The sequence below is a fragment of the Malaclemys terrapin genome, chromosome 7 (genome assembly GCF_027887155.1).
Source record: "Malaclemys terrapin pileata isolate rMalTer1 chromosome 7, rMalTer1.hap1, whole genome shotgun sequence".
Classification (NCBI taxonomy): Eukaryota; Metazoa; Chordata; order Testudines; family Emydidae; genus Malaclemys; species Malaclemys terrapin.
This window is the reverse complement of record NC_071511.1, coordinates 87,087,791-87,115,772: the sequence shown is the minus strand read 5'-3', so window position 1 is coordinate 87,115,772 and position 27,982 is coordinate 87,087,791. Positions and strand designations below refer to the sequence as shown.

Genomic DNA, 27,982 nt, shown 5'->3' with positions numbered 1-27,982 from the left:
AGCATGGGGCATTTGCGGGAGGCTGGGTGGAAAGGGGGAGCTCTCGTAGGCAGCACGTTCCACGATGCAAACTTTCCTCCAGCAAAAACCCAGGTTTGAGGAAGGTTCCTGTGTGTGCTCCTCCTATCGGGCAGACTCTGGTATGCTTTCTTCCCCCTCCTGCAACACCACATCCCTCCGGTCAGACAGTGTGTTGATTGTCCTCTTTCTTGCCCCATCAAAACGGTTAGTCGATAGGGCCCTAGCTGGGTGATCATCTTCTTCCCCAAGTTATATAAGTGTCAGTCTTGCTTCTTGCACATGTAATATCCCTTTCGCTAAATATATTAGGGAAAATATTCCAAGCCTCTCTTTGGAATGGCTGATAAAGTCAAACCACCCAGACCTATTTTGAAACTTTTGCAGCAGAGGGAAATGAATGTGATTAGTGGGGTTGGCATTTGTGTTGTGTTTGGAGATACAAGCAGGGGCACAACATTTTGCATTTAGGATCCTTCCTGAAAGAGTTACCCCTACACCAGTCCCCAATGTGTATTCTTCCTCCCCATCACTCTACTGGACCAGAAGGGTAGTTCAATTTTTGTGCCCCTTCAGTTGTTGGCCACTCAATTATCAATGCCATCAGGGACGTCAGTGATGTGTGGCGGAGTGTTTATAACAGGGTGGGCAAACTACGGCCCCTGGGCTGGATCCTGCCCGCGAGCCATTTTAAGCCAGCCCATGAGCTTCCACTGGGAATATATATGCTATATGCATCCGAAGAAGTGGGCTGTAGTCCACGAAAGCTTATGCTCTAATAAATTTGTTAGTCTCTAAGGTGCCACAAGTACTCCTGTTCTTTTCACTGGGAAGCAGGGTCTGATGCTTGCCCTGTTCTGGCGCTCCAGCTGGGGCACTGCGTTGGGGGCTGCACCACACAGCTCGGCCCCGCTCCGATGCTCCAGCTGGGGTGCTGGGTTGGGGGCTGCACCACACAGCTCGGCCCCGCTCCGATGCTCTAGCCGGGGCGCTGGGTTGGGGGCTGCACCACATAGCTCCTGGAAGCCACGGCATGGCCCCGCTCCAGGTACTACACACTCCAATGGGAGCTGCAGGGGCGGTGCCTGCGGATGGGACAGTGTGCAGAGCCGCCTGGCCACGCCTCCGCGTAGGAGCCAGAGAAGGGACATGACACTGCTTCCGGGAGCCGCTTGAGGTAAGCGCTGCTCGGGGCCTGCACCCCTGAGCCTCTCCCCACACCCAATCCTCTGCCTCAGCCCTGATTCCTCTCCTGCCCTCCAAACCCCTTGGTCCCAGCGCAGAGCCCCCTCCGATGCCCCAAACTCCTCATCCTCAGCCCCACCCCCGAGCCCGCACCTCCAACCAGAACTCTCACCCCCTCCCGCACCTCAACCCCAATTTTGCGAGCATTCATGGCCTGCCATACAATTTCTATTCCCAAATGTGGCCCTCAGGCCAAAAAGTTTGCCCACCCCTGGTTTATGATGTGCACTATTGTCCACTAGGAACTGGACCGATACCAGGTTTTTAAGGTGATCTTACTGTTCCTGCTGGTCACTGGCCCACACTTAAGTGGCATATACAGTAGGCAACTACCGGTAGCTGGATATGGTCAGTAACTGAGGGCACCCAGAAACTTCTGACAGTGCATGAGGTTTCATCTTATTATTGGTTCAACCAGGATGTACAGTAATCATATTTCACTCTGAGGAGGGAGCAGGATCAGACAGTCTTGTCCCTGCAAATAAAACTAGCACAGCCTCTTGTCATCTTGATATAATACTACAACTTCCTCCTCTTTGGACTCCCGAGTCCTTCCCCCCACCCCACCCCTTCTTCCTTGTCCATTACTCTGATCACTTCTCTCTTCTTTGAATTCCTCTGTTGGCTTCCCATTTTCCACTGTCACATTAAAGCATTATGTCCTCAATCTATAAGCCCCTTTAGTCTTTTAGGCCTAGATCCACAAACGTATTGGGCTCTTGCACATGGATTTCAATGGAAGTTATCCCCCCTGCCTTCTCCAGTAGAAGCACTTGTGCCACCATCCAGAAAGGCAGAGCACCAGACATAATCTTTGATTCTGTATTCTGCATGTGTTTAAACAGAGTTGTGTTTAGTGGTTAACATTATACATAATCCTCACACAGTTTTAAAACAAACCCTAAGATCTGATGATATTGATTTAAGAGGACACAGTCTAAAAATTGCTCATTTTGTTAATGAAGTTCCCCTCCATCCTGAAAACATTTCCACTGGCGTACTTATTGAATTATTGTACAATACATTTCCTGAGGAGAAATACCTATGTAAATATCTGAAGTGTGCTTTATGGGGGATGGCCTTACTTTAATTTTCCAACAGGGGTCACTACAGGGCAAACAACATTCATAGAGGTTATAGTGTAAAAACAACTATTGCAGGCAAAGGCCTGAATAGAATATTTTTAAATAAGATTGCAAGTTAAAGCATTATGTTTTAAATTTATGAACTACAAGTTTTAAGTGGTGTAACAAAAAAGTTTAGAGAAACACTGTCAAGTATATTCTATAATTTGTAACTGAAGCAAGTCTGGAAGTACCATGCACTGTGCTTCAATAACTTCAATATTATTAATGAAGTGGTTGGTTTCTGAGTTGTTTTGAGGTTGAGGAATCTCTGTCGGAGGTTTTTAAGACCAGGTTAGACAAACATCTGTCAGAGATCGTAGTTATTACTTAGTCCTGTCTTGAGTGCAGGGGACTAGACTAGATCACCTATTGAGGTCCCTTCCAGTCATACACTTCTATGATATCCTTAGGAATGCTAGGTGGCATAGTAGTGTAGCCTTGTGGTGGCTTAGCACTTCTGGCCGTCATGCACAGTCCTTAGAGGATTTAAATTTGGAATTTGAGGCCTGGTCCCCACTAACCCCCCACTTCGGACTAAGGTACGCAAATTCAGCTACGTTATTACGAATTCGAAGTACCTTAGTCCGAATTTACCGCGGGTCCAGACGCAGCAGGGAGGCTCCCCCGTCGATGCCGCATACTCCTCTCGCCGAGCTGGAGTACCGGCGTCGACGGCGAGCACTTCCGGGATTGATCCAGGATCGATTTATCGCGTCTAAACCAGACACGATAAATCGATCACAGAACATCGTTTGCCTGCCGCCGGACCCTCCGGTAAGTGTAGACGTACCCAGAGAGTCCATGCACAGATGGATGTAATCTTAATCTGACCCCTAGTGGACACTTGTGCACATTGCAGAACCCTCACACCCTTTGTCACGACTATTAATCTATTTAGGGGAAAGCCAAATCTGAAATGGCAACAGGAGGAGGCTTTGCAGGTCAAGACTGATGTATGTTAGCAGAGCTGTGTGGGTTCCTTGGAAAGGAAAGGCAATGGTCCTACTGATAAGAATTGAGATGCCCTGGAAGTGCTGCCTGAGTGTGTGGAAACTGTCTTGATGTCTATACTAGCCCTGACTCTAGCCAATGCTTATTGGCCTCTTATTTTATATAGTAGTAAACTCAACAATCTCTCTAAGATGAACTGAGAGCAGTCAAGCTGTTCTCACCTCAGAGCTGCCTATGACTTCCTTGTAATTCACAATCTGGAAGCCTTAGATTTCTCTGTAGACATAGTGCTGTCCCTGGGCTGTTTTCATTATACATTTTGGCTAATAGAACTGATGGGATCAGCTGCCATAATTTCATACAGAGATACATGTCCCTTATGCAGCAGGCTAAATAGAGAATGGCAACTTCAGCCTTGAATATCTTGCTTCTCTCCTTTTCCTAAAAGAAATTCCACCACGAATAAGCAAAGCCCCAACTACAAAAAAATCTTTACTGCTCCTGATGGAAAAAAATCAATGTTCACATCACAGCAGGAGTCAAATGAATTTACCTCAGCCATGTGAATCTGGAACTGCTCATTGTCATCGAACAGTGAATATTTTGGAAAGTTCCTGAATGAATGTGATGCAATTACACATTCTTCCTGTTGTGAAAATGAAGCTTTATGCTAAGACTACCACTTATTTGTCGGCAAAATGTATGTTGCTCATGGGTGTGAATATTCCACCGCTCTGAGTGACGTAAATTATGCCAGCATAAGCGCTAGTTTGCACAGCGCTCACTCGACGTGAGAGCTTCTCCTGTCGGCATAGAGCATCTTCACCACACGTGCTGTAGCGGTGCGGCTGTACTGGTACAGCTGTGCCACTGCAGCGCTCTAAGTGTAGACATGCCCTGTGTCAAATGATGAATAGCAGTTTAAGGAAACAGGTGCATGTTCTGAGAAGGAGAAACCTTTTGGAATGAGACCAAATATATTATTTTGAAAGAGACAGTCCTTTGCATTCTTGATAGAGCCCCGACGATCCTGCTTACACCTCATCCTTGAGTTTTCATATTGCATCCCCTGTCACTCTGGTGTAGACTCCTTGTGGAATGTATTAATTCAGTTGTTCAAACAGACAGAGGAATCATTGAATGGCTCCCTCAGCTGCTAGAAGCTTGGAATTTTGTTAGTTCCAGTTTGGGTGACCAGATGTCCCGATTTTTATAGGGACAGTCCTGATTTTTGGGTCTTTTTCTTATATAGGCTCCTATTACCCCCTACCCTGTCCCGATTTTTCACATTTGCTGTCTGGTCACACTAGTTCCAGTTCCTGCTGGCCTTGGGAGTGGAAGATTGGGAATTGAATCCAAATCTGCTGCATGGCCATGCAGTGCACTAGGGTTGTCTACAGTTAACTTACAGTCAGTCATGCTTCTGAAATACTCAAATCCACACACTTGGAGCATCGTAGAGCTACTCATTGTGCATCTCATGCTGGCTGCAGGGAATTATGATCCTTGATTTATTGACTACTGCTCAGTTTCCTTGGAGTTGCTTGCTGCTGCATGAGTCTGCTTAAAAAGATGTACAAAATCCAGGGACAAGCTGATCTTGTGTTCTTCAGCAATAAGCTATGTTGTCTGCATTCTATTCTTTTAAATTTGGTCTCCTTGTTCACTTTCTCCTCTTGTTCAGGATTGGTATTGAGGATAAAGAGTTTCTGGGGCTACTACAGTATTCATAATAAACCATGGAAATAACATGGATGGGTGATGGCCAGTCATTATATAGCTGCCTCAGATATCATTATACACATGGATTAATTTCACTTCTGAAGTTTGTTGTTTTGGCAATGCCGTTGGCAGAATTCTATGCGTTATCTATATGTTATCTTGTATAGCATTCAAATCCCTTAAAGGAACATTATCAATATGAAAATCACATTTCCATCTGAAAATATTGTTCCTACTAGTTCTTGTTATGGGTAACCCATAGATAATGAGGACAGAGCAGGACTGTGCATTTGGTGGCACATTGTTCTGTTGAGGACCATGCAGTGCTCTGTGCACCGGCGAAGTGCGAATGTGCATGCTCCACTACACTCTGCAATTAGGTTTTCAGCAGTAAGAGCATCAGCAAAGCTGGCATTTCGGTGCTACTGTTATTCAAATAATAATAATAATAAAAAAAAGTAGTAACACGCATTCCAATAAAAAAAAAAGACTAGAAGTGATATTATGTAGAAAATAGTGTGGTGTGCACATCAGCATGATTAAATGGTTTGAGTCCAGGCATGTTTAATGTTTAAGGCTCTCCCTTCTTAATAGTTTTGGATTCGATTGCACCCTTTGTAATTTGCAGCTGCTTTTATTATAGATAGGGCTCCCCTCCCAGTCCTTGTCAATAATGAATTTTTATGGATTGGTTTTAAAATCATTGCCTAGAGGATTGAATAATAATAACAAAACCTCTGGGGTTAGAGGATGGGGGAAATATCAAATTCAAAATAGATGTTGCTAAATAGCAGATAAAACACATTTGGTTTGCTGACAAAACCTTTTTATAGAACTTGAACTTCACATATCCCCTCTCTTCCATTTTCAAGTATTTGAATATGAAGATTTCTTTTCATATATAAAGTTTATGCTAAGCTCTTCTCTTTTCTCAGCACTCGAGCTTCATAAATAGTATCATGGCACAAAATCTATGAGAGGAAAGCTCTGTTGCTTAGAAACAGTCTGGCAACAGACCCAATTTAAAAAAAAACAGAGGAAAAAAGGGAAAACAAAAACACTTTCCCTCCTCCACTAAAAGAAGCTGGTTGAAAAAATTCTGAAATGTTAGCAAAAATTTTGGGAAAGAACAAACAGGAAAAATGTTGGTGACATTCTTGCAAATTCCCTTCTTTCTCTACTCCCTGCCCATTTTTTAGCCAGCTATCGAATTTGTCATTTTTTTTTTCTAAATTTGAAGGAAAAAGGGAAATATTGCAATTTCCCTCGTTTCTTTCTCAACCATTTCTACTGCTAAAGTTTCTCCAGGGATTGATGTTTTCTATAGTGTAATAAACCAATGATCTATTTTGGTTAGCTCAGACAATTGAAAACTGGGTGTAAATTGGAGGGAGGGGAGCCAGTGACAACTCAACACTTTCTCATGATTCTTAAAAAAAGAAATTATGAAAAATGATTTGGAATCTGAAAGGCTAAAATGTCCAGTGTTTCTTCTTGGATTGTAAACTCTTGGGGGGGGGGAGGGAGGAGGGAGACTTGTTCTCTTTTTACAGCATCTAGCACAATAGGGTCCTTGGTCTATGACAGGGGCTTCTAGGTGCTACCACAACATAAGTAACAAATGAGAGAGGGGCACATTAGATTTATTTCGGTTTTGCTCATTTTTTTACATTTATATTTTTTATGTTATCCTTGATAAGACAATAGAAATATAAATACAGGTGTGTGAGAGAGAAACATAATCACAAAGAGCTTTACAAACTGTAGAAATTTCCTTCCCCTTCTCCCTGAAAAGCAGTTAGATCTGGGATACAATGCAGCAGCTATTTAATGTATATATTCTTTATATACTATGTCTTTCTTCCTTTGAAACTTCTTCAAAAATTCTGTTGCATTCCTAACATTCTGCTCTTGTTGTTATGCTGCTGTGGTTCCCACCAGCAGATTAAAATGTGATATTTTTTCCCACCTCTGTTACATTCTTACACCTTCCTGTTGGTAGGTTTCCCTGTTGCCCTTACATGTAATGTACACCTTTGTTTACATCACCACTGAATTTGGCCCATATGTCTAATTCTTGTCCATCACTTACTTGTCAAAGGAGGATTGTAAATGTTTTGGCTTATCAGCAAGTGTGATTCCCTGTGGAGAACTTAATGAAAGCTCAAGATTTTTATCTCTTTTCTATTTTTTCTTGTTGTTTATTTCCCAATGGAAGCTTAGTTCAGAAGCAGCACCTGGTTTTGCAGGGGAGGGTCTTGCTTTCTAGTCCATGCTCTAACTGGGGCACTATAGATCAGTGGTTTTCAAAAAACATTTCTGAGGATCCAGTTGAAGAAAATTGTTAATGCCTGTGACCCAACAGAGCTGGGGATGAGGGGTTTGGGGTGTGGAAGGGGCTCAGGGCTGGGGCAGAGGATTGGGGTGCGGGTTGGGGCTGGGAATGAGGGGTTCAGGGTGTGGGAGCAGGCTCTGGGCTGGGGCAGGGGTGTGGGAGGGACTCAGGGCTCTGGGCTGGGGGTGCAGGCTCTGGGGTGGGGCTGGGGATGAGGGGTTTGGGGTGCAGGAGGGGCTCCAGGTTTGGGGGAGCCCCTGGGGGGCTCAGGGCTGGGGCAGGCAGTTGTGAAGCAGGAGGGGGTCAGGGCTCTGGGCTGGGGGTGCAGGCTCTGGGGTGGGGCCAGGGATGAGGGGTTTGGGTGCAGGAAGGGGTTCTGGGTTTGTCGGGGGCTCAGGGCTAAGGCAGGGGATTGGGGCGTGGGGTTGGGTGTGAACTTACCTCCGGCAGTTCCCAGTCAGCGGCACAGCCAGGGTGCAGAGGCAGGCTTCCCACCTGTTCTGGCACTGCAGACCATGCTGTGCCCCGGAAGCGGGCAGCAGCGGGTCCGCCTGCTAGGTGGAGGCAAGCAAGCAGTTCTGTGCGGCTCTCACCTGTAGGCATCCCCCTCCCCCAGCTCCCATTGGCTGGGAACCAGCCAATGGGAGTGTGGAGTGGGTGCTTGGGGCAGGGGCAGCGCACGGAACCCTGTGGGGCCCCCCCTCCCGCCTAGAAGGCGGACCCACTGCGGGCTGCTTCTGGGGCGCAGCACAGTGTCGGAACAAGTAGGCACTAGCCTGCCTTAGCTGGGCATCACCGACGACGGGACTTTTAACGTCCCGGTCAGCGGTGCTGACCAGAGATGCTAGGGTCCCTGGGTGCCGAGCAAGGCGACCTAGTGCCTGACATGCCAACCCGAACTTTGAAAAACACTGCTATAGATTATTTGCCTCCAGTCATACAGAGGGTCAGAGGCCTGGCAGAGAATCCAGATTTGAACCCTGCGTCCTGTTAGCTCCCATCCCTTTGCTTCTAAACCAAGGCCACATGGTCTAATTGGCTTGACTGGAGTTGTTGTTATTGGCTTTGCTATGACAATGAAACTGTTGCTGTGGTCAATGTGCTCTTATGGCCCAGCAAGGAGTTTTCATCCCTGCTTAAAGTAAACCAATTCCTAGAGCAGCTTGCAAGGTAGGGAGTCTGGTTTTTATCTAGTAGCCTTGGCACATGCATCATATTAACAAACTTTCAAGCCCCGTCTTCCAGCCTTACCATTTTCGGATTGCATCTGGGCTCCGTTTACATTCCTTTCCCTCACTCCCACTGACATCTAATGTGTTAATACTATTTTTCTTTTCCGTTAGCCTGTGGTAGTCTATAAATATTTATTTGGCTTCTGCTGGGCAGCTGTAGTGTGAACTGACAGTGTCTTCAAAGGAAGCATAATATCCACAGAGAATATTCAGTATATTCTTAATTTGGAGGCTCTGAAATTACCCATAACATTTCCTAAAATTAAAAATCTCTGACATGGTTGGGGCAGGGAGGGGAGAGAGAGAGAACTTTAAATTAGCACCATATGCTGATAGAATGGACCTCAGCATTTAACCATGTTTAGATCAGTCTAGAAGATCTTGGGATTGGTTTTAGCTCTCTGTGACACAGGTTAAGAAGAATGCTGCCCAGGAAATGTCAGTGGGCAGCAGCCACTCTGGATGATTTAGGAGCAGCAGTGATTGGCTTCAGAGGGAGCTGTGTCTAGTTCTTGTCTTTGTGACTGAGGATTTAAATCTGTGTGGTTAAGTAAAACTAAGCAGGATAATAGATGGGAGTCCTTGTGTGTCTGATATAGAGTGACCAGACAGCAAGTGTGAAAAATTGGGACTGGGTGGGGGGTAATAGGCACCTATATAAGACAAAACCCCTCAAAATCAGGACTGTCCCTATAAAATCGGGACAACTGGTCACCCTAGTCTGATATGAGCTGAAATGACCCTCTTCCGCCCCTTCACTTCCTTGGAGTTGAGGGGGAAAAGGAGTTAAGACTCTGACTGATATATATATATATTTTTTTCCTGGTTGAATTTTCTCTTTCATCAATCTGTACTCAGGGAAAAATTGGCTGCCTCGCTTGAGATTTCTGATGAGGGACTGAGATGGAAACAGGTTTCAGAGTGGTAGCCATGTTAGTCTGTATCAGCAAAAGAAATGAGGAGTATTTGTGGCACCTTGGAGACTAACATTTATTTGGGCATAAGCTTTCATGGGCTAAAACCCACTTCACTGGATGCATGCAGTAGGAAGATATATATATATATATATACACACAGAGAACATGAAAAAATGGGTGTTGCCATACCAACTCTAACTAGACTAATCAATTAAGGTGGGCTATTATCAGCAGGAGAAAAAAAACTTTTGTAGTGATAATCAGGATGGCCCATCCTGGATGCAAAGGCATTGTCTCCTCTGGCAGCTCTGATCTTACTTGGATTGTTTCCAAAGTAGTATTTCAAATTTTCTGTATCGTTTATTTTTTAAATCTTCTCTGGAGAACTCAAAGTGCTCTACAACAGCCTCACAACAGGCCAGGGTGGATTGATTTAAATCAAAATGATGTAAATCACTGATTTTAATTAGAATTTAAATCAGCTAGCAGGAAACCTTGATTAAATTATTGACTTCAGTTGTGCTTGTACTTTTTAGTTATGAACCTAAAAGAGAGCTTAATTCTCATTAGTTGGTAACCGTTAAAACATGTTGATTTGCAACCAAAAAAGCCTTCACACTAAATTTGGTGCTTCCTTATGCTAACCAAAAGGGTAAGTTATTTATACATATTTATTTAAGCAATTAAAAATTAAAATTAAAAAATAACCATTTTAAATACAAAACTGATTTTAAAAAAATCAGTTTTTATCCATTCGTCACCAGTTGCATGCAGTGGATAAATAGCAGTATACCTATCTAACAGGGGTTAAGTGACTTGTTCAAAATGATACTACCTATAAATGGCAGAGTCAGGAACAAAAACCAGGCAGTCCCAAGTCTTTTGATCTAACTATGAGATCATATTGTCTTTCGTAGGCCAGGATCATAAGAATAGACGGAGATGTGGAGTGTGCTGAATACTTCACTTGCTGTTATTTATTAGAAGAAACTCTGCCTGGCCATGCTGAGGTTCTTGTTGGTTAGTGCTCATTCCTATTTGCCGTCTTTTGCATCACTGACCCTTCCTGTCTGTGGCTCACCAGTGTTTGCCATCACTGAAATAATATTTTTCCATTTAAGAGATGATGGTTATTATTTATATAGCACCAGTGCTAGACATTTTACAGATAAGAAGACTAGATCATCTTTTCCACAAAGAACTTGCAGTCAAAATAAAATGTTGGACAAGGAATGTAAATCAGTTTGTGACGTATAGCCAGCAAGGGTTAAACATTGTGCAAAATAAATGACTCAAATATAAAGCTTAAAGAAGTGGGAAGATAACGTTTATGTTTTTATGTTTTTACATATGTATGGGTAGTGGTCACAATGTAATCAACAGTCACTGTCTGTTCTGTATTCTGATTATTCAAAGATGAAAAGAACATCCTAGCATTTAAATATAGTGTAAACATGGGATATCTCTGTATTCATCTCTCTTTGAAATGTATAGCAAATCATCGGTGAATGGTGAAGGAATAGGTGATTGTCTTATGTTAATTCATATAGCTAACTACTGGTGATAGACTGCCTGATGGATAAATTGCCTTAATTAATCTGTGTGAATAATTATAATGATGGATGCTTAGGAAATAAGGGCCTATTGTTCCCCTGAGGGACTCCAACTTGTCAAAGAAGACCTGAAATTGTATAAAAGATCCTTGGGTTCTGATCCTTTTAATCTCAGATCTGCTTAAGCTTCGTCAGGGGAAGTTTGAGTTGCAAGATGAGATCCCAGTTAAGCTGGTACACCCTAGATATGATATTGGACATGGACTTTAACCTATGAACTACATTTTAAAAGAACTCTTTGCAACTACAAAGCTCACCATCTCTGCTATGAATCTGAACCTCAAGAATTGAACTCATATCTGTATGTATATTAATCTTTTAACCATACTGTCTTTTGTTTTTGAATAAATTTTAGTTTAGTTAATAAGAATTGGCTGCATGAGTGTATTTGGGTAAGATCTGGAATATCCATTAACCTGGGAAGTAATGTGTCCGATCCTTTGGGATTGGTAGAACCTTTTCTTTTATATGATAAAATCAGATTTTCAGAAATCTTCATTATATTTGACTTGGGTATCTGGATGAAGGCCTGAGGCTGGGTTACTTCAAGGGAACTGTGTTGTTGGCTTCTGGACAACCAGTGAGGTAATAAAGAAGCTGTTTTATGCTGGCTTGGTAAATCTAAGTATTGAAGATAATCCCCAAAGCTGGTGGATATCTGCCCCATTCTTTGTAGTTCATCCTAATTGAGTGACCTCAGCTGGCCCCCACTGGGACCCCGGTCACACAGGCAGGAGTAAAAGCAAGAAGAAAACCCTAAATGAGAACAAACAAAACTTAAAGATTTTTTTTTTTTGTGTGTGAATCAGCTATAATTGGTGATAGTAAGCTGCAGCAAGATACAAGTGGCATGGTGCTAGGACTTCGTAGGGTACAGGGGAAAAACCTGGTTCCATAGGAATGTGACTTCCCTCTATCATGCAAGATAGGGACAGCCTTGCTATTTGCCTTTCCATTAAATGGGAAGCATAGAGGAAGGAGAACAGGGAAGCTAGAGTATTGCAATTGGGCATGGTGGGGAGAGAAGAGATGGCTACTTGGCTCCTCTGTGTGAAGGTTCCCTGGCACCATGCAGTATGCTCCCTGTATAGGCACACAGGACCTCAGGAATTGTAGGGAATGTGTGTGTGTGTGTGTGTGTGTGTGGTGATTGCCTTCAGCCATTGAAATATTCTTTCAGTACAATTAAATCTAGTCCAGACAGAGTCCTGAGGTTCTCTCCACCTTTTTTCATTTTGAGAGAACCATCACTCTGCTTCTCTAATAATATTTTTGCCCATAGGTGGTGCTAGCCCATTGGGGGCCCATCCACAAACAACACATATTAAAAAAGTGAATGGGGCCCACTTTTGCTGCTTGGGGGCCCTAAGCAATATAGCCTTTACTCTGCTTATGCCTAGTGCTGGCTCTGTTTTTGCCTTTAGGCAACCACCATTGTAGCAGGTGAGCATTCTCCTTCCCACGCTGTGCCATCTTTTGATCAGCTAGCAGAAGCTGTTCACATAGCAGCTGTCAGTATTGACTCTGTAGAAGCAATGTATTGTGCACCCACCAAACCAGGGAGCGAAGACTTAACATTGTATTGGAACCTAGATTTCCTGCAGTCACCAACCATTCGGGTAGCTGATCTGAGACGCTGGAGATATAAAGAGTGTGTGTGGTAGACTTCCAGGGTGTTGAAAGGAAAACAGAGACCCATGTAATGGTGAACAGATTAGTGAGCAATCGTCTCTATTTGCAGCCCTAAGTAACATAGACAGCACCATTCAGAAATGGAGTTTGACCACAGGTTCCATCTTGGCATGAAGTGGACAGTACTAGTGGGAAGTGGATCTCTAAATTTGATCCCAAATTATTGTTTGTTAATGTAGTCTCATTGAGTACAGTTACAAGGTGCAAACTTAATGAAAAAAGTGAGAGATTGTAGGGGGACTGCTTCTCTTTAGGCGTATTGCCCTATCTTGGACAGATAGAGAGAGTGGAGCACTCTGTATGGCTCATGCTTTGGCATTATTCATATAGTTTGTCATGTCAGTGAAGTATTATTGAATTGAAATGAATCTGTGTGGGTGTCTGGCTGGCTGGGGACTCTAAAAACTACAAGGAAGCGTAGAAACAAGGGGTAGGTGAGACATCCAGCAGGAAGGGATGTGGTTGCAGTGAATGATGCAGAGGAAGAGGGTCCTGATTTATCCTGGACCCTGTAAATCTCAGTTAGATTCATTTTGCATTGAATTCATTGTAATAAAATGTCTTTCCTGGTTGCAGTAAATTGACTTTGTGGTCAAATGCCCTGGTATAAATGGAAGGAGTTAGGATGAAAAATGTAAATACTTAAAAAAAAGAAATTCACAGATCCTATATGGGAGGAGTTTAGAGATCAACCAAGATCAGGCCCCTACTGGGCTTGATGCTATAAAAAGATAGAATGAGAGTCAGTCCCTGTCCTGAGGAGCTAGCGGTATAAATAGACAAGATAGACAAGGGGTGGGGGAAAGGAATATAACATACAAGTAGAGTGAACAGTGTGGTGGTTTCCAAAGAGCATGATAGTTCCATGATTGTTTGCCTTTTTAAAAACTTGTGTATCTATTTTTTAGGTGTCAATTTGTTAGAGGAAGATTAGATAAATGGGTAGGAAGGGAGGTGAGATGTTAAAGGAGGAGAGGTGTGGAGGGAAGGAAAGCAAGTGTGGAGGGTGGGTCAAGTGAGGCTGAAGTGAAGTCACTGTGTGGTGTAAATTTTATCCATGTGTGGTAAGCATGACACTTCTAGCTTCAGCAAATTGATCCAGCAGGACCTAAATAAATGCTCTAAAAGGTAGTAAAAAGTGGCCAATTTGAAAGCTTCTAACTGTTAACCTCATGAATAAGCTCACTTCAGACATTCTACGGAATTCAAGCTGGGCACGTGTGCATTTGGGGAAGGAATAATTTTGTTTTTCTAATACAATCAGTGGGGTAGCTTCCCACTCAAAACAGCATTTTCACACTGTTGGATTGAGACCAGTGCCTGGATTGTGTATGTCACATGCTCTGATCACTGTCTTCTCATTTTTTATGCTTAAATGGGTAAGAAATTGCAGTTTGTAACTCAAGTGTGCAGCTGCCAGGTAGTGCCTTTGACATTGCAGGAGTGAAAAAATTTGTGACCCTTTCCCTCTTTTTTACCATTTAGAGTCTGGCTTTAGGCTGCTCTGTCCACCCTGGGACTGCTGATCTGGGCAGTTCATAGATTCCAAGCACTTGGGAGATCCAGATGAAGAGACAAATAGCTATTGCTCCCCACCCCTATTACCCTTGTTCTCTCCCCCTTCTAATCCAAGGGCAGCTGAGAGCCCCTTGAAATGGGCAGCATAAAAAGAAGGTAACATCGAACAGCTTAAATATCAAACATTAACGACTCTACACTTCAATGTTAACTGAGACTAAAATCGCTTGACAGCTGTTCTTGTCAGTAAGGCGCAGTGCTGTCTTGCCCAGTAGGTGGGGGTAGGGGTCGGGGTGGGAAGAAGACCTCCTGCTTTTGAGCCTTTCTTTCATCATGGCCTGCATTGAGCTAGTCCTGCTGCAGCAGTCCCCATGTACTGCACTCACTTAGGTTGTGTGCTGCTGTTGCCAGGAGTCCCAAGCCTTTGATTGGCAGAGAGGCCCACGGAGTTGGCCCTCTTTAAAGTCCGCCCCCACATCCTCCAGCACACAGACAGTCAAGGCTGTTCTGCTCACAGAGTGAGAGAGCGGGCGAATGAGCTAGCGCCTGTTGCTTGGCTGGTGCTTTTTTTTGCTGGCAATGAGTAGGGTTTGATCACTGACAACAAACTATTACAGATTTTGCTTCTCCTGCTGGCTCCTCTATCAGCCCAGAACGATGGGTTTAACTGCTTCGTCGCCATAGCAGCCCTCAATGGATTGTTCTGAGAAGTTACAAGGAGAGCGAGAGGATCTGTTCAAATCTGTGCGGGGAAACTGCTTTCTGAAGCTCTGAGCTTTACGGGATTTTTTGTTTTTTTTTGCGCCCCTCCAGCACAGCAAAGAGGAAACTGAATGACCTCCGGAGCTGCTGGAATCCAGGTACTGTAGCAGCTCCATGCAGGTTCTTTTTCTCCTTTTGGATGAGTTTGAACCCCCTACGACCCAGGGCCGTCCAGAGGATTCAGGGGGCCTGGGGCAAAGCAATTTTGGGGCCCCCTTCCATAAAAAAAGTTGCAATACTATAGAATACTATATTCTCGTGGGGGCCCCTCCGGGGCTGGGGGCCTGGGGCAAATTGCCCCACTTGCCCCCACCCCACCCCTCTGGGCGGCCCTGCTACCACCTCACATTGAGAATTGTGTATGTGTAATGTTTCCTGTGATGCTGTTGTGCTACTTTCAATAGAGATTAGTTGGGACTTAACTAGGTCTTGTTTGCCAACTTCAGATGGACTCGGCTTTCTTATTGTGTTTGGTCTTTGTCAACAGAATTCTCTCTCCCCTTACTTCTCCATTGTCCGTGGTATTATTTCTATAGTCTCTGATGTTGGAATGATTTTCTTCCTTGCTTTCTCAGCATGGGTGAGCTATGCCAAGCACAGGGCTTTCATATCTTCTATCTTAACGTATGAGACTGAGAGTTTTCCTGTCTCGTCCTTCTGAGATCGTAGTTATTGTCCTACTGTTTGTAGAAATATTTAGATTTCTGCTCCTCTCTTTTGCAGGGGCAGGAAAGCACCCAGGTAACTAGTGCTTCTTTGAGAGGATGGCCTAATAATACAATATAAGGCTCTAATGTCTTTCTTTTCCTGCACTGGGGACCATCAGGTTTATAATGTGCTTCTGCCTATGTAAAAAACAAAATACTGCTGTGGGGACAGCAGACTTTACTCCTTGGAGTGAGGAATGGAAAGGGAATTCTCTGTGTTGCCCAAAAGTGCCTTGCTGAATGTTTTACGGAGCAGCTTTGATGGGCTCTGAAGGGAACTGTATCCTTTCCTCCTTAGAAGGATGGTGGTGGCTATGATATGTGTCCTTGGGAATGGCAGGGAGATTAAAATGTGAATGATAGACAGTAGGGATTGGGGGAGAGAATCTTCACAGGTTTGTCTGAGATGCAGAAAACAAAAGTATAGAAATTCAGAAAGGTGTGTGTGTGTGTGTGTGTGTACACTTACGTAGCTAGTTGTATGTGTTGATGAAAAGTGCTGTGTAAATGTTAATTATTCTGTGTTCCATTTACCTTTGATTACTTTTTAAAGTTTGTAAACATTTCAATCTAAAACGGATGTTGTGTTAGCTTGTGTTTTTAACTATATACACTGGTCTTTCTGTGGGCTGTAGTGTCCCTTGGGGGTAGATATACAACACAAGATACCTAGTTTCATTCCTGGTACCGTACAGTTGGTGAGGCCTGGCATTCTCATAATTCAAGTCCTTCAGCCTGGTACAAGTTCTTTGTGCCTAAGGCACCTGTTACTTCCATTAATGTTAACAGAGCTGACATATGTGGAGAGTGGCTAGAAAATAGATGCCTTTTATTTTTGGTTTATAGCATGAATTTAAGATACCGAAATCAAAGGGTTTGTCTTGGGCTTGATGTTTCAGAAGTGTTAAGCACCCACAACTGCAGTTGAAAGTCAGTGGGTGCTGTAGATGTTCAGCACTTCTGAAAAATCAGGCCCTTAACATGCTACTCTGTGTTGATACTTTAAAGCAGTCGCGTGATAACAGTTGCATTACAGGATAGGAAATGTGTTTTTTCTTAACCTCTACAGTTGGCATACAGACATTCACCCACGTTTGCAGACATGCAGCCTGAGACACACCCACCCATACAAACAGCACTGCACACCCCTGTATACATGTGCTGGTGTCAAGGCTTCAGTTCTGTAAAAATTTATACTTTATAAAGTTGCTTTTAAGTCACAAACAACATGACAGCACTTTAGGAGCTTTTGCCTTGGTGATGCAATTGTCTGTTCAGGCTGATTTCTTACATACTAAATTAAACACAACCCAGCCAGTCCCCAAAAATAAACTCTTCCCTGTACAGTAGACACTGTTGTAAATCTACATGGTATTTAACAACACCGTCCCTGGTCATAACTACGCTTTGTAGAAGCCCACTGTAAATATGCCCTGCTCTAACACACTTCTTGCAATAACACACGCACATACTCTTGCATTCCAGTGCTCCCAAGTCTACCAGTTTTTTTTGTCCTCATCCAACACAGCAAGAATTACCAGAAAATATTTTTAGCTTTCGAGGATGATGTTCAGCTCCATCTGTCTGGAAAAAAAATGTCCATGTGTTGGAGAGAGAAGGGGACAAGTCTCTCATGTAAGCTAAAAATGAGTGCTGCTGTTACCAAAAAAAAGGGCATCAAATCAAAATAATATACTGTATGTGTATACATTTGACTTTCTCTTTCTTTAGAGTGACACTGCCTTATATCTGCTTGATTTCAGTGAGAACATGCAGAAACCAGTTTGACTCTGTGATGTATAGACCTTCATTGCTGCACATCTTGTAAAATCAACATGTGCACAATAGTTGATTTTTTTTCTCTTTTTTTTAAACAATGTATGTGATCACATAGGCAACACATCCACATATCTGAGAGTAGAACCAGGCCCTTAGGGGGTTAGTGGTACAGGTGGTTGTGGTGCTGAAGCATCCTGCATGTTGAGTTAAGAATGGACCACTTTGTGATGTTAGGTTTCAGAGTAGCAGCCGTGTTAGTCTGAATCCGCAAAAAGAACAGGAGTACTTGTGGCACCTTAGAGATTAACAAATTTATTAGAGCATAAGCTTTCGTGGGCTACTGCCCACTTGTTCGGATGCATATATGCTTATGCTCTAATAAATTTGTCAGTCTCTAAGGTGCCACAAGTACTCCTGTTCTTTTTGTGATGTTAGTTGCCACAGATGTTTGTGACTGTAAGATGAAGAAACAAAGTCAGCCATTGAAATTTATTTGTCTCCAGTTTAATTTCATCATGCTGGCTTTGATTCCTGCCAGAGAGGTTCTTAACACTAATGGGAATCAACCTGTGACCCTTGTTTGACTCTATAGAGCCTGGCATGCAGCTCTCTTTATCTGTAGGTCTGCTGTTGGTAATAGTTTGCACTTCTCCAATGCCTCCCATCCATTAATATTAGAGCATTTTTCCAGCGCTAGTAAATTAAGCTTCACAATATCCCTATGAGATAGAGGTAATATTATTGCTCATTTTGCAAAGGAGTAAATGAAGACCGAGGAAAAATAGCTTGGTTTTTAACCCCATCAAAGCCAGTGGGGACTGTTGGTACTCAGAACCTCTGAAAAACCAGATCCTAAATAATACCTAGCTCTTAGATAGTGTTTTTCCTCCATAGAAGAGCTTTATGGGTGGGTGTGTGTGTGTGTGTGTCAGTCATTATCCCCATGACTTGCCCAGGGTTGTGCAGGATGCCTGTTACAGAGCCGGGAGTCACACCCAGATCTCCTGAGACCAGTTTGGTGCTTTAAAGGGACACAGTCCATATGAAATCTTGTCAGTTTTTAAAAACTGAGATATAGGTAATTTCAGGTCCTACGTCTCCCCCCCCCCCCCCCCCAGACCCCTGCCAACTTTTGTGGCTTTGGAATCACATGTTTCTGTTTTTAAAAGTAGTTTTTCTCTCCCCTGTTGCTGTGTGAAAACCTCACACAAAGAAAAGAGGAAACTCACCTTACAGGGGAAATGGTGAAAATGGCTGTACGCAAAGTACTGTCAAATGCACACAATAACACTGAGAAACGGAGAAAAATATTTTCTCCGCTTGCCCTTGTACTTGCACTTGTTACAACAGTAGCTAAGAAATTTCCAGACAGAAGTGTTCTATTTAAGTCAATGGTGTCCCTTTAACCAGCATTCCTGCCTGACTCACATGAAACAGTGCAGGAATGCTCTGTGTACACCCATCCCGTCACAGAAATGAGAAGCTGCTTGAATCTCCCCTTACTTAGAGGAAGAAGAAAGAGAGGACCCAATCCCCACTTCCTCCTATCAAAATGGATGGGGAGGAAGGCAAGAAAATTGGGGGCATTAAACTTAGTGAAAGAAAGTTATAAAATAACCCAAATGTAGTGTTTGGATACTGTGATACATCGTCAGTTCCATACCTGTGGTGTGAAGAGAATGTTAATTGCACCCAAGTCAGGAAATGCCAATCAAGACTGCATGCACAACCTTAACTCTGCCCCTTAATACATATGTATTACATTAGTTGTGCAATCACATACTATTTCTCAGAAATGCAATAGAATATTATTAGTTTTTCTAGAACTCTAGGTAGTTACATGTGTATGGCAGGGAGTCTTAAATTCATGTATGTGGAAAGGATATGGTAATTTATTGCACAACTTATCACAAATTAAGCATAAGACAGCAGACACATAGAAGGCTTTCTGGGGGGGAAGAAAGAAGGTTTGGCATGCAATTAGGAGTGCAGTTTGCAGTACTTTTGTACATGCTTTGTGTTGTAGCTGGAAACCACCATAAGCTGCCACAAGTCGAATCCTGGAGCTGTTTTCTGTTGCAGCCTGTATGCAGTGGGACACCAGCATTTCAGAGGAGCATAACTGGTACTTTGGTTGCAACTAGACTTGTGCATCCCCTGATGTGTGAGGAACATGAGGCACTGAGGTACCCAAATGTTTCTTACATGGAATGCCTCATTTAACCAATCCCAAATTCCTCACAAAGGCAAATCTCCTATGGAAATCTTAGTGATTGTCATTGGCGTCAAATCCTGCTTTTTTCATACATGCATGTAAGTCCCATTGAAATCAAATGGAATTAAGTGAACACCTCTGAGGGGCAGAATGGTGCATCCTGTATTAAAAGGGATATCGTGAACTCAGTCTTGGGGGACAGGGAGAAGAGGGCGGGGGAGAACTGATTTATTTAAAAATAAATACATTTTCCATAGAGCGTTGTTTTATTGTTTTATTTAAAGAATTAAAACGTTCAGAAGTTTTTTTTCTGCCCCCAAACTGTGCTCATAAAGTTCTTCTGGGTACCCCTCTCCATTGTACATCCTCTGTCCCATCCCCCCCAACTCTTTCCTTTCTCTCTGTACACATGCCTGCTTGCCGCTGCTTCAGTTTCAGCTCTAGTGCTGCTGTTGGTAGTGGTTAACACTCTTTTGCAGAGCATGTGGCTTGGTGTGCAAGGGAGCTCCTTCCAGTGTAGCGCATGAGTCTGCCACCAACAAATCAGCGAAGTGTATCTAATGCACAAAGTAAACAAATTGGAGTGGGGGGGGGAACTTCAGGAAAATAACTTTGTTTTCAGTTATAAAGATCTTATGGGTAAATAAGAGGTACAAAGTTTTGGATGAAACTGTGGTTTTTCAGGTTGAGGGTGTTCTTTTAATGCCCCTGGCTGTAGCCTGGGGTGGGAGTGATGTGGTAGTGGGGAACCTTCCTCCTTGGAAGCCAGGAAACTGTTGTCTGGGGGTCTTGGACTATTCAGGCCTGGTCTGTATTTAAAATGTAAGTCAACATAGCTACCGCACTTGGGTGTGAAAAATCCACGCAGGAGCATTATAGTATGCAAACCTAATGCCTGGTGGGGATGCAGCTAGGTTGACAGAAGAATGCTTTCATTGACCTATTGATCGGAGAGGTGGAGTTCCTACAATGATTCAAAAACCCCTTCTGTTGCTGTAGTCTACATCTATGTTACGAACTTACAATGGCATAGATAGGGCACTGCTACAGGCTTGAACTGTGGAAATGGCCTCAGTCTCAGAGACATTCATGCAAACTAGTTTCACTGTTTTGAATACACCTAAACAACTTGTTATGAAAGTGCTGAGAGAGAGACTGTCGGTTTTCATTGTCCCCATATTGAATTCAAAGATGGGGAAGGGAGGAAAGGAAACTTGTTTTGTTTTGCAAAAGGTGTGGCTTGTAAGAACCCAGTTTAAAAACAACTGTCTTTTGTGTGCGCTGCAGCAATGTGGAAAGACCATGCGTGGCTTGTAAACTGATCCACCTTGTTGCTTTCAGAACTTTCTAATCAGGAGGGGAGGTGGTGGTTAGCTATGAATAGAACAAAATCATAGCTTTCAGTTTCCAAATATGCATCTTCTCATACGCAGTGGGCTCTCTGAGCTGAATATTATGTACACAAGCTTTTCATGTTGCCTTAGCTGGCACTTAGCACTTGGGTTTGCTTGGGTGTTTCCTCTTCTCTAGGTCAAAAACCCCACTCATTTTAATGGAGGGTTGTTCCTGTCATCTAGCTTCTTATTTTGGCCTGTGCTATTGGTCTCCATGTAGGAAGAACCAGGGCCATACTGTGGCATGATCTTCTGTAAAATGGTCTGCTTTATCCGCAAAAGGAAACTAGTCTCTTTTCCTTTCCCTTGCCAGCTAGTGTAGTGTTGCTTTTGGCGGAATAGGGATATTTGTTGTCATTCACTAATGATTGCTTTAAGAAGTTAAATAGCATTTTCTTGGAGGAAATGTGTTTCACTTTGAGGACACCTGTGAAGGAGCAGAGAGACTGCTGCCAGGCACAGCGGGGGTTGAAGAAAACCTCCGGGCTCAGCTAGCCCCATCTCCTTATACCTGCAGTCAATGCCAAGCCTGGAGTGTGGGGGAAAAGAAGGGAGCCTGGTTCAGTCAAGGGGTGACTGGCGGAGAGGCAGGAGCTATCTGTATGCCTGCCTGAAGGCACAGACCAGCAACCTGCCTGCCTACACAGCCACTGGAGGCAAGTGAGTCCTCCTCTGCCGAGGGGAACCTACAGATAAGCCCCAACTGTGGGGAACTGAACTAAGCGGGGCCACCCAAAATAAAGGACTTGCATAGGGAGCAGACCAGGAAAACAGGCCCTGAACCCCCCCCCCCCCTCACGGCTGGGAGAAAACTCCATCTCCCTTGTTTAGGGGTTGAGCGACACGGGACCCTGGGCCAGGACCTGAGGGAGAAGGAGGGGTAACCAATGGTCTAGCCAGTAGGCTGCCTGGCAACTGAAGTAATGATTATAGTGCTGCCATCTAAGTAATGATTGGGGGTGGTGGGTGCTTTGACCAGTGGCTTGCAAAATCTGCACATGTTCCCCAGCAGCTGCTGTCTTGGATTCCCTCTGACAAAAGGGAGTCCTTGGCAGCATAGCTAAACTGGTGGACATGCAGCTTTTTACATGATTCACTCTCTCAAAACCCTGATGGAATCCCATGGATTGGAAATATTATTGGGCCACAAATTCTGAAGAGGCAATGGAACTTGGAGTGGAAATAGATTTAAACTTTCTGAAGTTATGTTGGCAGAAAGAATGAACAAATGACTTGGTTTAAAGAAATGCAGATGGAGTTTGATGTTCTAGGGGTGTCATTTTTGACAGAAGATTTTCTCTTTGGAGTCTAGACTATTTCTAGTGTCCTATTGTGGGTTTTATATCCTTTCTTAGATGTCTTGGGATGGTAACACTCAAAAGAGAATGCATTGCATAAGCATGATGCGTGTGTCTTTAGATTCATTTATAAAGTACTAAAAGCTTAACTCAAATATAGGGGCTTGTTCCTGCTCTCATTGAAGTACACCGCTACCCTGATATAATGCGACCCGATATAACACGAATTCGGATGTAACACGGTAAAGCAGTGCTCCGGGGCGGGGGAGGGGGGCTGCGCACTCTGGTGGATCAAAGCAAGTTCAATGTAATGCGGCGTCACCTATAATGCGGTAAGATTTTGGCTCCCGAGGACAGCATTATATCGAGGTAGAGGTGTAGTTGTTGTTAAAACACTCATTCACTTCAATAGAAGCAGGGTCAGGATTCCAAATGTCAGACATCTATCTCCTTAAAAAACAGTTAAGGTGAGGTATGTGTGTCTGACCTAGCCCTTGCTGCTTTAGAATTCTGCAAAGTAGTTTTGAGTCTTTTTAAAACTTTCTCCTCAGAATACAAGACAATGGCTGGAGGATTTCATGAATTGTAAAGACACTACATATTCTTGCAGCTTTTCTCATGGGATTACCATACCTTTCAGCTGACTGTACAGTGAATATGAGACTTCTTTTCAGTCTATCTGTTTACAGTTTCCTATTTAAAGGCAGATCCAACAATAAATATGTTGTGCAGGGAAAGTTGCTCTGTATCCAAAGGATTTAATACATAAAAAGTACAGTAGAAGGACAAAAATAGTACAGGCTTGCTTGCTCTTGCCCAAGCTTGTACATCGTAAGCTGCACTGTTCAGGGAGCATGGGTCTGTTTGTTGCCTAACACAATGGAGCCCCAGTTGTGGTTGGGGCTGCTGAGTGCTATCATTATTATAAATAAAAACGGTATCTTCAAATGTCTATTGCACCAGTAATTTTTTTTTATTGGTTTCAGGTGACTAGAATCCATTAAACAGCAAAGTCAGATAACTATCTGAAGACTTTGGCATAATATCTGGTCAAATCATGTTTGATATCTATAGTGGTCTGGTTGGTAGAATTTTGAACTGTTTCAATGGATCAATTTGATATTTGCAGACACAAAGATTTAACTTAATCCCCCCGTGATGCCTACAGGAAAAGAAGAAGGCAAGTGGTGGTTGATTATATATCTTCATTTAATTTCTTTCTCTCTCAAAAATGCCTTGGAACTATCAAGTTGTATACACAGCTAGCCATTTATAACTCTCTGTGATCTTGTAACTGTTGTCCTTATCTCCATTCTCCTATTGTTTTTACATCTACCAGTTGTGTCTTGTCTTCATTTAATGTAGAAGTTCTTGCGGGCAAGGGCCAGTCTTCCTATGTGTCTGTACAGCGCCTAGCAAAATAAGACCTTGGTTTTCATTGGGGTAGCCTGGCGCTACCATAATACCAATAGTAATAATTGTTGCACATTAATAGCTTGCTTCTATTGGATATACCCTTCTCTAAGGGAGAGGTCCCAAGGATGTACAGCTACTTTTTTTCTGACCTAATACAACAAAGCCCTGCAGAAATATTTTTGAACCCAGAACAACAACTGGACATCTGTCCAAAATCAAATAGACTGCAGTTCATGTACCACTGTTGTTACTACTGCAGTGTACCAAGAAGAAAAAATCCAACCCATTAAGAGCAGCAGCCAAGTGGAGCTGGATACAGATAATTGGGTACAGTTCACATGGGGGAAGACAATAGACAGCAAAGTTCATTGGGGATGTTTCACTCTGTGGTTCTGAAGTGACTTTGAAAGAGAGTGACTTACTTCCTGCAGACGAGAACTAGAGACATAACAGTTTGCTTGAGGTAAGCAAACTGTTATGAAAGCTGGTTTTCACTTGTCAAGGACCAGGACAGTTTGTTTTGTCTCTAATGAAAACAATTTAGGATTTTGTATGTATGTATTTATTTATTTTATTCCTTCCCCCCCACCTTAATAGTTAACATTAGCCCTACTAGCATGAATGGTATTCCTCTTGGCTTCTCAGAGCCCATTTTGGAATATCTATTGGGGTCATAATGGTGGTTTGATTTATAATGATCCCTAAAGTGATTAATGGGTAGACCCAGGCTGTGCTAGCATTAAAGATGGTAAGTATATAAAACTTGCTCCTTTTGCCATGCATGCCAGCAGGGTCTACACAGGCCTGTTGCATATTAGAACTTAAATCCCTGCTGGTGTGCACTATGGCACCATGTAGACAAATTCTAAACAGAAATTACTTGCTGAGCAAATTCATCCTTTTGTGCAAACTCCATTTTCTTCAGCCTAGTTATATCAGGGATGAATTTGGCCCATAATGTAACTTCTTCTTAGCTTGTTTTCTTTTCTGCTCTAGATATCCTGCCTGTGCTTTATCCCCTTCTTCTACATCAGTGTTTACCTTGTCTTCCTTCCTTTTCCCTGGCCACCTGCAGTAGTGTCCATCTAGGTATTTATATGGCCCCTTGGCCTTCACCTCAGTATCTGGCACCTCTCAAGCATTTTAAAATAGGAATAACAATTTCTGTTTCTTCCTATCCTGGAGGAGAACATAACTCAATTAGTTTAGTGGTTTTTGTTTTATTTGTTTGTGAGAAGCACTTACTGAGGGGGAAGCTAAGGCTCAGAGCTGAGTTTTGTCATTATTTCTGAATGTGGAAAGGTCTGTGGCCAGTTACCTCAAAGATGGATTCCAGAGGGGAGGCCTAGCTCCTGTGACAATTCCCCTATTGGTTGACCATTGAGTTGTTCCAATGGAACAGAGCTCCTGGGAGGCCATGGTTGTGGAGGGAAGGATGATTTTTCAGGTAGTTTTCTAAGCTCTGGGATATCAGGGCAGTGATTACAGACTGGACTATGTCTTCAATAGGGCACCAGTGCAGAGGGTTTGAGAGGTAACATATAGGATCCTGATATAGTGATGTGTTTGGAGTGCACATAGAAAGCAGACTTGGAAAATAACCTGTTTTTTTTTTTTTTTTTTTTTTTTAACAAATTGATCTTGTGTAGAGCTGATTTTCATCTTGCATAATATTGTACAGCAAAGCAGTGCATGGCAGTTGCCAGTAGCCCTGAACATTGTGGCTTTTCAAAAGGCTTTTGATCAGGTAGATAATCCCTGTGGCAGATCATATGCACCTGTGGAGTCCCCAGCAAAATCATTCAAATTATTAGGAATTTGTATCCGAATGTTTAATGTGCAGTAAAGATAAACTAGGAACTAACAGACTGGTTTAATATGATCACTGGTGTTAGACAAGGTTGTATCTTGTCCTCCATCTTGTTTGTAGACGCTATTGTCTTTATGTGACAGAAAGTCAACATGATTATCAACATTGCCAATCAGATGCCCTTGCAATCTCTACTAACCAGTAGGTGTTATCTCATTTTCATAACTTCCATCTTTGATTTATAATTTAGGTTGTCCATAGATTGAAGTGTTATGAAAACTAAATCTAAAGCATGACAGAAATGTTTCTATGTACATTTGGTTTATAATACCAGTGGAAAAAGTGGATTTTTAAAAGAAGCAAATTCCCTTGTAGACTCCGCAACTCAAGTACTGCAGCACTTTACTAGAAGCTGAATGGCTAGAAACTGGGCAGTGTCTTTGCATTGTGCAAATAAGCAAACAGTGTTAATGGCAGATAATTAAGTTAGTGTCCTTCTAAGCCTTGTTGTAGAAAGAGGAGGGTCTGGAAGAAGAAAAGAGTTTTAAAAGACCAGTATGAAATTAGGTTTTATGTCATTTTATATTACCTCCTTTTTCATTAAAAAGTGGTAAAATGATATTAGGGACTCTGTGATCGTATTAGTCGTCATTAGTGATGTTTTATTGATCTCTTTTCTTAGAGTGTGAAGTGGTTCAGCAACTAAAAGTAGGTCTCGCCCAAGTTCTGTTGCTGGGCTATTCAAGTTTTGTTCCTAAAACATCTTTTTACCATCTCTGGCATAGTGCCAGACCTTTGCTTAAAAAGGAAGATTTGAAATGGGTGATAAATGCTTTACAAAAGGGCAGCCTGGAAAAAGCATCTTAGTCAGAGGAGGCGCCTCTGAATATATATGCAGCATATCCAGATTACTGGAGCACAAGGGTGAGATTCACCCCTGGTACGGAGGAGGCCAGGTTCTATGTAGGAAGAGTGAATTTCGCTCATAAATCTCAAGATGGCTTTTTGGGTACCTACCCTGCTGTAATATCGCTGTACTGATTTTTCTGATATACTTTGATCTCAATTCTGATTTACTTTAGTAAACAAAACAAAACAAAACAAAAAACCACAAAGCAACTGTGGTCATATGTACTTGATAGACCTTTTATTACCATAAATAGTTGTGCAGGGAAGGCTGAATCAACAAACCATTTTCAGTGTCTGAGATACAACTTCAGGTTTGATTCTGGCCTCCCTTAAACCAGTTTAATTCAAGAGTAATTCCTCTAAAATTAGTGGAGTTACACAAATATGACAGGAGAATCAAGCCCTTACCATCTGAGACTGTTTACACTAGCACTTTTGTCGATTGGGGGTGTGGAAAAAAACACCCCTCAGACTGACATTAGTTTCACTGACAGAAGCACCGATGTGGACAGTCTCCCGCCGACATAGCTACTGCTCCTCGTTGGGGGTGGTTTAATTATGCCGATGGGAGAGCTCTCTCCTGTTGGCATAGAGCAGCTAGACAGGAGACCTTACAGTGGCGCAGCTGCAGTGGTACAGCTGTGCTGCTGTAAGGTGTGTAGTGTTGACGTAGCCTGATAGTAATTGTATGTCTGTTGGGGACACTGTCATTACTCAGCTTTCTCTGTAGCATCTCATCTGTCACTGTGACATTAAGACTGTGATAGAGAGAACCAGTTTGTTGTAGTCTTTGCTTTCAAAATTTTAGAAATGCTAGTGCTTTCTTGGGCAGTGTTTTATGTCTCTCCCTGGACAAAAGAAGCTGTATGTAAATATATTCTATTGTGGCTATCACCATGGCTATTGAAAAATGTCCTAATGTAACTTTTATTGCATGTGTATATATGTACATGCAATGTATGTGTATTTGTTGGTTTGCAATTGCTGGGTTGAAACTGATCAGGGGTTTTCCTGGAGCGTTACCTTGCTTTGATCGCTGTTGTCAATAAAAAAGGACCAGCTGGCAGGTCAAGGTCCCTCTAGGTACTAGTGATAGCAATTATTCTATAATAATGATTGATGCAATAATTATAATCATAGTAAAAACCCTTTTTAAGACAAAGGGTTATGTGCACACAACCTTACAGCTTTAACCCTTTCTGTAGTCTTTTTAGATCCTTCTTTAATTGTGGTTCCTCATGGTAGTTTCTAGGCCTCATCTGTGCCCCCCTCCTTTTTAATACTCATCTTTCCTCGTTAACAATAGTGGTGGCAGCAGAAAA

At 42.8% G+C, this 27,982-nt stretch overlaps 1 protein-coding gene across 2 annotated transcripts in view; it reads left to right on the top strand.

Annotated features, from left to right (window-relative positions):
• Nucleotides 1-27,982, top strand: part of PALD1 (phosphatase domain containing paladin 1) — a 186,358-nt gene that overhangs the window by 432 nt on the left and 157,944 nt on the right. The window contains exon 1 of one of the 2 annotated variants that reach the window (XM_054034021.1): nt 14,884-15,230. The exons of the other annotated variant lie outside the window; for it this stretch is intronic. The gene's annotated coding sequence lies outside the window, so the exon portion shown is untranslated. Of the gene's footprint in view, nt 1-14,883; nt 15,231-27,982 lie in introns of those variants that run through there. 2 annotated transcript variants of the gene reach the window in all.